The sequence below is a fragment of the Egretta garzetta genome, unplaced genomic scaffold (assembly GCF_000687185.1).
Source record: "Egretta garzetta isolate BGI_Z169 unplaced genomic scaffold, ASM68718v1 scaffold337, whole genome shotgun sequence".
Lineage (NCBI taxonomy): Eukaryota > Metazoa > Chordata > Aves > Pelecaniformes > Ardeidae > Egretta > Egretta garzetta.
In genome coordinates, this window is record NW_009260181.1 from 520,373 (window position 1) to 531,514 (window position 11,142).

Consider the following 11,142-nt stretch of genomic DNA (forward strand, 5'->3'; position numbering starts at 1 on the left):
GAAGCGGGCTGGGGCGCAGCAGCCATGGGCTCCTCCGCAAATGGTAAAGGTGCGCTCGTTGGGCAGCGCTCGCTGGAAGGAAAAGGCAGCGGCTGCCTCCCCTGCGCCTCGGGGCTTCGCGTGTTTTAGCTCGCGCGTCCTCCAGAGCCTGAGCGATTTGGAGGTGGGGGCGCTGGGGCCGGGGCCAGAGGGCTTGGGGACACGCAGCAGCAAAGCCCTGGTGCCCCATGCCCGGTGGCCGTGGCAGATGCTCTGTGTGCATGGATGACTGGTGCCAGCCGGCAGACCAGGTGAGAAACCTCTTGCTGTTGCCGAAGTGGCACACAGGGCTCGTTGCTTGCGAAGGTGAAGGCCTAACCGTGCTGTGAGTGAATGCCTGCTGGTCTGCATGGGAAGCTTGGCTGGCAGTTGGTGCCCGTTCCTGGCACAGCTTTACAGCAGCATGGTAGTGTTAAAGCTCAACCCCCAAAGTTTTTTGCCTGGCAGTGTTTATTTTTTTTTAATATTCCCCAAAAATAGGCATGGATTGGTGGCAGCCCAGAGACATAGCGCTCAGGAACATGAGAGCATCGATAATTTCAGAAGATGCAATTATAGTATTGAACTAAATGGTTGTTTTCCATCTTTGGAAGATGAAGAAACAATAAAATGGGGAAAAACTCTCATTGTTTTTTCTTTGGCACTGGTTTGCAGTCCTTTTAACTTAGGAAAATAAGGAAGCGTTTCTTTCAGTGGTACTTGAGTAATATAGCCCATATACAGAGTTTGCTTGCTCAAACACAACTTTGCACAGGAATTTTAAAGGATGGTACTTCTCTTGAATGTGATTCTGCTCGCTTTGGTAGAAAAAATATGACTTTTGATGCCAGCTTTACAATCTTGTCTCTGGTTATTGTAAAGAAAAGCAAGAATTGACTGTTCACAAAGGAGCTCTGGCAGAACATATTTGGGTTAGGAGCAGGGAAAATGTACTGCTTTGATAAACTCAGTAGGCTCAGTTTATAAATGTGAGCTGGAATAGGCACAAATATAGAAATGTTGTGGCTGTTTTGCTTGTGTGGACCCTGCCCTGCAGCCCCTAAAGCAAGAATTGACTGTTCACAAAGGAGCTCTGGCAGAACATATTTGGGTTAGGAGCAGGGAAAATGTACTGCTTTGATAAACTCAGTAGGCTCAGTTTATAAATGTGAGCTGGAATATGCACAAATATAGAAATGTTGTGGCTGTTTTGCTTGTGTGTCCCCTGCCCTGCAGCCCCTGCCAGTGCTGTAGCATTAACCCAACATGAAGAAACGCCATCATTCTAGTAGCCATGAAATCTGCTGCTTGATCACTGTTGAACACGTGCTTATAAAGGGCTTTTAGAGGTGATCAACTTGACTCATGTGCGTAGCCAGATCTCACCTAGTGGACTCCAGATCTGAAACGCTTGAAATAGTCCCAGCACAGAAATACTTGGACATTTGCAGGATTCTAGGTTGCGAAACCACATAGTGGCAACTGCAGATCACTACCTGACATGTCCCTGTGGGGGTGGTGTGGTATCTGCTCTTCATCTCCTACTTCATTTTTTAACAGGCAGCAGTGACTCAAAAATGCCAGATCCTCCTCAGAAAGCCAGAATCTCTGCACTGTGAAAGTAGAGTCTTTCAGATGTGATGCAGGCAGTCCACCTACAGTCGTTGCAGGAAAAGGTTAGAGAATATTCATATCTTCTCTGGTTTTGGGGAGTGAGTTTGGAGGAGGTGATGATACTGCTGAGAGGGAGGGTGAAGTTAATTTCTGCTGTGGGGAAGCTGGCATGTGAAGCATCAGGAAACGGCTCTAAGAGATGTACCACATTTACAGGAAATCTTGATCTAGGATTTGCAGCCTGAACAGCCACGCTAAACCTCCTTTCTCTCTTCCTCCATCTCACCAGTAATCCCATAAGGTGCAAGACGGGAAATGTCACCGATACCTTAAAATAGGGGCTTAAAGGCCTGCATGGCTTACTTTCTTGATTTGTTTCCTGTACTCAATAAGCAAATACATGCCTGTCCTTACCATCTGCTGCAGAACTGCCAGTTGAAGAATGTAGAGAGTAGGTAACTAGGGACTTTTCATTGCTGAATCGCTATGAGGTGAAAGACAGCAAGTGAGGAATGGGAGAGAGGAGTTGGTTATGTTGGGTACTTCTGACCACAGTGGTGTCTGCTCTGTTCCCTCAGCTAGCTCTTTCACATGACTTCTTGACAAGGGAACCTGCATTTTGTGTGGACTTTCTTCTGCCTTTAACTATGTCTCTGGCTTTATCAGCTGTGTACTTTGCTCTCCTTCTGATTTTTACTTAGGGACTGATGCAGCCACAAGGAGAATAAAGGGAGCTCCTGAGCCTTTCCCCTTTCTAGACTCTTGTGGTATCTGCTCGATCTTGCTGAGTGTCTTCAAGCAGCTTCTCCTCTCCGCTTCCTGTCCCAAACTGCTTTCTTTCCAAAAATGACCACTTTATTCTTTCCTTAACACTTCCCTTCACTTCTTAATTTTTCTTTTGTACCTGCCAACCCTTTTCCCACCTCGTAGAAATCCTGTCTCAGTACACAACCTCTATCAGCCCAGGACTGCTCTCAAGGAGAGTTTTGTAACATCTCTTCTCTGGGATGCAGCTTCTTTGATAAACTTAGTGATTTTGTTCACTCTGAGATGCTGCTTGCTTTATTGTCCTTTCAGGATTACCTTTCTGCTCCTTTTCTCCCACTTAGATGCTCCTGACTTCTTGCCTTTCATCTTGCTGCCTCTTAAACCAGGAACTTTCTGCTAGTACTTGTCCTCAAAGCTCCTGCTTCTGTCCCTTTTAATTGGTTCTCTTCAGTCCTCTTTCTGAAGTGCCAGCAATGCCTCCAAGTCTGCAATCACAAGACTGTGAGCGTACACAGATTTCAGCAGGGCAGGACTCAGCCTGTACTTCTGTACTGCAGGTTTGTGAATGGAAGATGTGGTTCGATGATCTGGTGGCTTGCTGCCAAGAGTAAGACAAATCATGCATGTTTCCACCTCTTTCCCATGCCAGCTCCCAAGCTTCCACAGCTCTTCTGAAGTCTGGTTCTGGGAAACCAAACAGGTGGAAAACTCTTCATTATCTTAAATTTTTAGAAAGTTTGTTTTCTGCTGGTTTTATACTCATTATAGGGCTCAGCTGCAGGGTCAGGTGACTGCCCTCCCCGGTGGCAAGAAGTAAACGGGATCACCCCCCTTATTAACCAGCTACCAGTTGGGCTGGTGGGATGCCACTTCCCCCCGCCCTCTTTGGCCTCCCACTCTTACTTGCCTCCCCTCTCTGGCTCCCTATTTTCCTCCCCCTTGGCCTGCGACTGTTTTACTTACACACACCCCTCCTTTGGGTTTCCCCTTCCCCACGCTGGCTCCCCATCATCCTCCGGTCTTGCGCGCTATCCCCCTTGGCCTCCCGCTCCCCTTCCGCCTCCCTTGCCAACCAGCCGCCCGCTCCCTCTCCGGCTGTCCCCAGTGCTGCTGGCCTGGCCTGGCGCTCTCCACCCTGGCCTTTGGCCTCCGGCTGTCTGCCCCCCAGCCCAGCCCTCCCGATTCCTCTCACTCCCGGCCTCCATCTCTCCCATGAGGCTCTCTTTTCTTTTCCTCCTTGTCTCCTCCACCTGCCTGGCTTCCCACGTTCCGCTCTGAGTGCTCTCCACCTTGGCCTTCCACTTTTTGCTTCCCTATCCCCCTTGGCCTTGTGTGTGCTCTCTCTGACCCCCCTCTCACCCCCCGCTTTTATTTTCCTCCCTCTCTGGCCTCCGGTTTCTGTAGGCCTCCCTCTCCCCCCTAGCCCCTACCACTTGCAGTGGGTTTCATTTCAATTCTGACAGATTTCATTTCAGTTCCAGTCTCTGCTACGGATTCATTGTGTGACTCTGGATGAATTCTGTGTGGCCCTGCTAACAATAATGGCAAATACGCTCCTTTTCTGGTCTGTGCACAGGTGAGGGCTTACTCCGAGTGTACCTTAGTTTTCACTCCGGGGTAGCTGGAGGGATGATCAGCATCTCCCTCTGTCTTGCCTGAGCTCCTGAGTCTGAGGAGTGCCTCCAGTAGTTAAATTCACATCTCTTTAAAGTACATCTTCAGTTTTATGTTTGCCAAAGAAGAAATAAAACATAACTAGAAAATAACAGCGGGTAATTTTGGCCTTCAGTAAGTCTTAACTGCGTAGTCACTAGGTAACACCGTGTGGGTAGCTCAGTTAAATCACTTAATGGGTAGGCAGGAAGCCTCTGAAACCAGCAGCACAGAAAGAAGTAGTATTATGCAACAGCAGTCAATGGCAACAGCAAAGGTCGTTCCTTCTACCCTGCATCTCTTTCCAAATGGAAAAATGACTTGTGCTTTTTAAATTTTATTAGGAAAACCTTCCCTGAATTCAAAATGGTTACCAGTTCTAAAACAAGTTGTGGCAACTGGAAATGTTTTAATCTCTGTAACAGACTCTTTTTTTTTTTTTTTTTTTTTTTGATTATTTTTTCATTGAGATTAATTCAGTCTTCAATACTTTGCTACGTAAAAGACTGAGTTTTCTGTAGCTATGAGAACATTGTGTGCTTTTTTGTCTCTGCTAACTAGGTCGATGTAGTAGTAGTATTCAGGAGTGCTTTTTTTTTTTTTATGGTTGCCTGTCTGTGACATGTGCTAATGTCGAGGCTTGGTCGGCAAGTGCTTATTACCAAGCAAAAGACGTAGCAAACTGCTGGGCCTGCTGCAGAGCTCGAAATTTGTAATGTTACAACAGTGACATGAATCATACCGAATTAGTTTTAGAGGAAAGCCCACTGCTGTAGTCACAGCCAATGAAAACTGCTGTTCTTATCCCAGGCTGCTTGAATGCATCTTCCTGGAAGGTCCGGCACGAGCACACCTGAGCCTGGATGGTCCACTGGACTGGCCTGGCACCTTGGTGGCACGGCCAGTGCGCTGTGAGGGGCTGGTATGACTGGCATTCAGATCAGCCTGCTTTCTTCAGTCGGTTCTATTTGCCTGGCAAGGTAACCCTTGATTCGTGCCTTGTTGAGGAGAAGAGGGCCTTTAGGAGATGCTGGAGTGATTCTTAAACCGATGCTTCTGGACTGTGCCTACTGTTCACAGATATGCTTCAGGTAAAAAGTCATTGCTGTTTTGTTCCCAAAGTGTTTGTGCGGATCCTGCTGGTGAAGTTCTGCTGCATACGGGGATGCCTCGAGTAATGCTTTTCTTTTTCAGTTGCAGTCAGTGTTTGTAAAAGCTAATTCAGGCTGAGGAAAAGGCAGAAGCAGTGAAGAAAGGTAACTTGGCCGTGGTTTCACAGCAGGGCTAGTCTTACTTCCCGGTGCATTTGTAAAATGACTTTTCAACTCATTAGATCCAATGGAAAAGGCCTGTATCTTGGTAAAGTGTGCAGTCCACTAGAGGATGTAATTTCTGCAGGCAAACGTTCCTTCCATTTTACACAAGGTATTACTGTGCTCTGCATGCATTTCATCTCCACCCGTATGCAGGCATTGCATTGCACCCAAAGAACTAGGGCCTGCCATGTACAGTATTGCTTAATTCAAAGTTAGAGGTAATGCCAGTTACTGGAATGGAACAAGAAGATGCCTTTTCTTTCTCTTGACTTGAAAGGCGTTTTAAATAACAAGTAATATTGAAACAGCATTTTTGGTACTGGTAGCGGAGCGTGTGGAATTAGTGAGTGACAGTGGTGAGTTGTTCTGTCTTAGGAGGCTTGGGACTTACAGGCTGAGTGGGTTTTGGACACCAGGCCTTTTAAAATTATACAGCAAAGTGGTTAAATTAAAGTCAGGAATCAGCAGCATTAGCTATTCAGTTTTCAGAGGAAGACCTTTGTTTCTTAAAGCGCTTTTCGGAGCCTCGTAGGCCTTACTTCCCTACTTGTCTGTTTTTCTGCTTCCATTTCCTTAGTTCTGAGAATGCAGGCTACAGACCAGTAAGGTCACTTTAATTCCTTTGGTGCTTTAGGTTTTTTTCTCTTTTAGAAACACCCTCAGATCCCATGGAATGAAGTGCATTCATGCACCGCTTAACTGTCATATCGCTGCCGGTTTGCCACACCTCTCTAAAAAACAAACAAAAAAAGTCTTTGGAAAGAATTTAGGTTTATGCCTCCTGACCAGGAGAAACTAGATCTGATTCTTCTCTTACATGCACTTTTCAACTACTATTGATTTCGGCAGGATAATTTCCTCGTGAAGCTGAGAAAATGAGCTCTGCTGGTGTTTGTGGGTGAAATGGGAATTGGCCTTCCCTGCGGCTGTTCTGCTCCTTAGGTCTGTTTGTGGAACGTAGTGGACGTTGCATGGTGATACTGGGTCTTTTCTTCTTCTGTGGATGGGTAGCATTAGAAGCTGCTGATACATGAGTGGGAACTATTTCTTCTGCAGGTTGCTGGAACTATGTGCAGTCACTAAACACCAAGGATGAAATTCGCCTCGCATCTAAATTTGGATGACATCTACAGAGGTGCAGTCTGACTTGCCCTCAGACAGAAGTACAGTGTCACATAATAGGATGTGGAACTATTTCTGTAGCAGTTCTTAGTTGAGTAAGATCCTGGATGATCCTGAGAACAGGATTTATTTTTTTTTTTTTTTTTTTTTTTTTTTTTTTGTGAGGATCGGAGCAGCTGAGCAGTCTTCAGGGATGAGTTTAGGTGCTCTTTCAAGTGTGGGGTCAGTTAGCTATTTTACTGCCTATCACAAGAGGATGCAACTGGTTGTAACTGCTGCTCTCGCCCTTACGAAGCTACTGCTGTACAGAATGTAGGTTTCAGTTGTGATCCTTATTTATACGTCTTGGTGCTAAGGAAATCAATATCTAATCTGGGTAAATTGGCTAATGAGCATATTTTAAATCTAAAAACCTTACTTGAACTGATTCTTTTTCAATAACATTCAGAAGTGACTTTGCTTTTAATTAGCAGTTTATATAACGAGAGCTACTGGGAGGTTGGGGTGTATGGTGAAGTATGGTGAATCACAAACCCTGATCTAGTATATCCATGATGTGGATAATTGTTTTCTAGAGGTCTCGCAAGAGTTGTCTTCCTGAAGATATTTGGTAGTGTTAGCCACATAAGAATTAAAATGTGAAATGATTTAGTGCAGGGGAAACCAAGAGAGTGCTTTTCAAAGTTGTATTTTACTCATGCATCACATCACCTCATCTCACGTCACCAGATCACAGACGCAGCAAAGTACCAATGGAATTCCAGCTGTTCTTTGTTGAAGAAAAAAAGGGAGAGTTTTTTTTTTTTACAGAAGAAAATCACTGATTGTAATCTTAATTATAATTAATCTAATTACAATTAATTACAATTAGTGTTAGCCTAACTAGAGAATTCAGATTCTGTGCATGGTGCTGCAAGATGGCTCTACTTTTGTCGTCTTCCCTGCTGTTACGTGGCTGTGTGCTCAGGGCAAGCCCCCGGTCAGCTCCTGCTGTGAAAGGTGGGTGTAGCAGCCTGCAGTACCGCACAAAAGGGAACAGTTCAGGCAGGAAATTTTGCTTCTGCTTCTCCTAGAAGAAAAGTACCTGTGCATTTCTGTGAGCTCTCCTTCTGCCACTTGAAAATGTTCCGCTTGGATCCTGCTGTTAGTCAGTCGTACTGCCTCAGCAGCATATGGGAACCACTACGTGTGCTTCTAGTTCAACTGTTGTGGCTGCTATTAAAGGCATTGCATTTCTACACGGTTTCCCCTTCTGTCCTCAAGAAATTGTGATACTGAACAACTGAAATGGAGGTTGCTATCCTGCTTGCAAAAACCGCTGAAATCTGCCTGCTAAGAATCAGTCAACAAATCTGATAAAGTCCGCTGACATAGAAGCATCAAGTGTCATTACCGAGGAGTTAGCCTGTATTTTGAAGTAGGGCTGGTCTTTTTGTTCTCTGAAACAGAATAATAAAATAAAATATGCAGCAGTTGACACTGCAAATCAAATCAGCGAGTCCAGGCAATGCCAGTGTCTAATGCAATCAAGAAATGTTAATAGAGTCCTATTAAGGTGGCTAATGCTAATCTGTTGGCACAGAAGGAAGCAGACTCAATAAGAGTAATGTATTAGGGCGATGCAGTGCAGTCCAGCCAGCAAATAAATGTAGATGTGAAGAACTGCTGCAGTGAGCTTACACAGACTTACGCTGCTGACTGTGGCTATGTTTAAGCTGCTTCTAAATCTAGAAGCATTCCTAGTGCAATATAATAAAAATGGTGCTCCCGAGGGCTTTTCTTGTAGCCAGAATTTATGCCTGGAGATCTGTGACACTTTTCCCTGCCCTCCCTTCATATTCTGCATCAAACTCCAAGGTCAGTAGAAGCGCGAGCTTTCTTTGTGGGATTTTACTGATTTTCAGCCATGTTAGTGGCAGTTCTTCTCCAGGGAGCTGTTGTTTTCTTTGGAGTACTCGTGAAGTCTTTACAATTTTATAGTTATATAGCCTTCTCCCTTCCTTCCTTCCCAGCAAATGCCAGTGGCTGAAACGGAAAGCTGCTTATTCTGGCAAAAAAGCAACAATCCCTGCAAGGCCTTTTAGGCTCTTCTTCAGCCAGAAGTTCCTTCAACTTCATGTTATTCATCAGGAGATACTTAATGCAGGTGGTGTTGGTTAGGGAGGTGCTCATGGGCTTTTGAATTTAAGCTGAAAGTGTTAGTGCAGCCACAGGCATTTTTTTCCCTCATGGGAGGTGCTGTCGTGCCAGCTTTGGCTCTGTGGCTGAGGGCAACGGCAGTTTCCACTTTTCGACAGGGTGTTAACTTCCACGTATGAAACATTCCTGGAGGCCACTGCACCCAACACTAGGGAAGTACAAACCTAGGAAATGAACAGCTTTCCATGTTCTGCTGCTGCTGGTAAGCATAAATTACTAGTGAAATTTAAACGTGAATAGGTTTGAAGAAAAGCTTTGGATACCTTCACACCTCCAGGATGGGAATGATGAGATAAAGCAAATGACCTGAAACACCTTAGAGTTGTTTTATCTGTGGGTCAGGCATCTTGCAGCCCTGCAGTGCTGGCACTGAAGTTCAGTACTGCTACGTTTATTTTTTCCCATGTTGTAGTGCCTTTGGACTTCTAAAACTTTCTCTTTGTTTTTAATCCGTACCATGTGCTTTGTGAAAGCCTCTGTAGGCAGGTGTCAAGACTTCCATGCCTTTGCTGTGCAGATGATACAGTTCCCTGAAGACCTGGGAGCTTGGTAGTGTGTGGCCAGTGGGATGTGGGTTAGCAGCGTTGCATCTACTGCATCTTTAATAATGTTCCGTGCAAAGTGTAGCTGTGCTCTTCCCAAGGGAGCATTCTCTTCATTTCCTAAAGTGTCTCTACTCTCTTCCCCTGAGTTACAGAGGCTGATTTTTTTGCATATGGCTTGACAGGAGGTACAGTCAGATACTTACCACAGTAGTTGCATCTGTCAAGCGCTGTCTTCCAGCAATCCCTCGGATAAGTTCTTTCCAAAGAAGCAGTGGCTTCTCTCCTTAGGGTTTCTACAGAATTTCACAACAGCTTCTCCATTCATTTCCCAGCTGCTGCATCAGAGCTCAGGAATTGTGACATCACAAGCTTCTGGGGTTTTTGGCTCTGCATAATCCTCCTCTCTAGCCTGGTACTTGACCATTCCCTGATGGTTGCTGGTCTAAAAGAAAGCATGAAAGGGTGCAGGAAAAGAAAGGACGGTGGAGCAGGGAGTGGAAGAGTCCTCCTTTGGGAGGAAATCGGAAGGAGATGGCTTGCTTTGTTTAGCAAAAAAAAAAAAAGCCTGATTTCATTGCTGTGGATTAGGTTGGTGAGTGGCCAGGACCATGAAGAAAAGGTACTGAAACTGGTGTTGACTGTAAACTCAGTGGGTGTAGAGCAGCCGTGAATGCATCAAGACAGAACACAAGGAAAAAATTTTGGACTGGCAGAGTAACAGCATACCGTAAGACTCCCAGTCAGAACAGTGAGGCAATCCTGCCCCTCATGTCTTTTTATGAGGGAGCTCGTGCAAGTTAAACACATTTTCTATCATGGTGGACAAAAGGTACATTTCAGCCTTACATTCCTCCAACTATTCTGTTCAGCACTCCTTGACCGATGGTGTGACAGTTCATCTCCAGCACAGCAGGGAAGTTACTTCCCCCACTCCTTGTCAGTGGGCCCAAAGGTAGAAATTGTTCCAGGTGGTAGTTGAACAAATTCTTCCGTTGTTGTTATGCAAAGGAGTAAGAATGGAGAGTGCTGAAGCAAATACTCTGTATAGCACATTGCATTTGGGACCACTTCCCAAATTTGCACCAATATGGAATCCATAACGCAGTGGGAACCATGTATGAATGCCCTGTGTGTGAATGTTCTTGGTGTACTTCTGTGGTTGGTTAAGCTTAGCTAGCTGCCACGTGCCCACCATGACACTTAGCACTCTCCTCCTCCACAAGGTGGGGGGGAGAGAATGTAATGAAAGGCTGCTGGGTCCGGGTAAGGACAGGGAGATCACTCAGCAATTACAGTCACAGGCAAAATAAACTCACCTTGGGGAAATTAATTTATTACCTGTCTAAATCAGAGCAGGATGATGAGAAATAAGAACAATCTTAAAGCACCTTCCTCCCCACCCCTCCCTTCTTCCCAGGCTCAACTTCACTCCTGAATTCTTTACCTTCTCCCCCTGAGCAGCACAGGGGGACGGAGAATGGGGGTTGTGGTTGGATCATCACGTGTCTCTGCTTCTCCTTTCTCTTCACACTCTCCCCCTGCTCCAGCGTGGGGTCCCACCGATGGGAGACAGTCTTCCCTGAACTTCTCCAACACGAGACCTTTCTGCAGGCTGCAGTTCTTCATGAACTGCTGCAGCATCGGTCCTTCCCACAGGGTGCAGTCCTTCGGGAGCAGCCTGCTCCAGTGTGGGTCCCTCTCAGGGTCACAGGTCCTGTCAGATGACCTGCTCCCATGTTGGCTTCTCTCCATGGGGCCACAAGTCTTGCAAGGAGCCTGCTCCAGCACAGGCTCACCACAGGGTCAGAGCTTCCTTCGGGGCACATCCACCCGCTCGGATGTGGGGTCCTCCGTGGGCTGTGGGTGGACATGTGGACCTCCATGTGCTGCAGGGGCACAACCTGCTT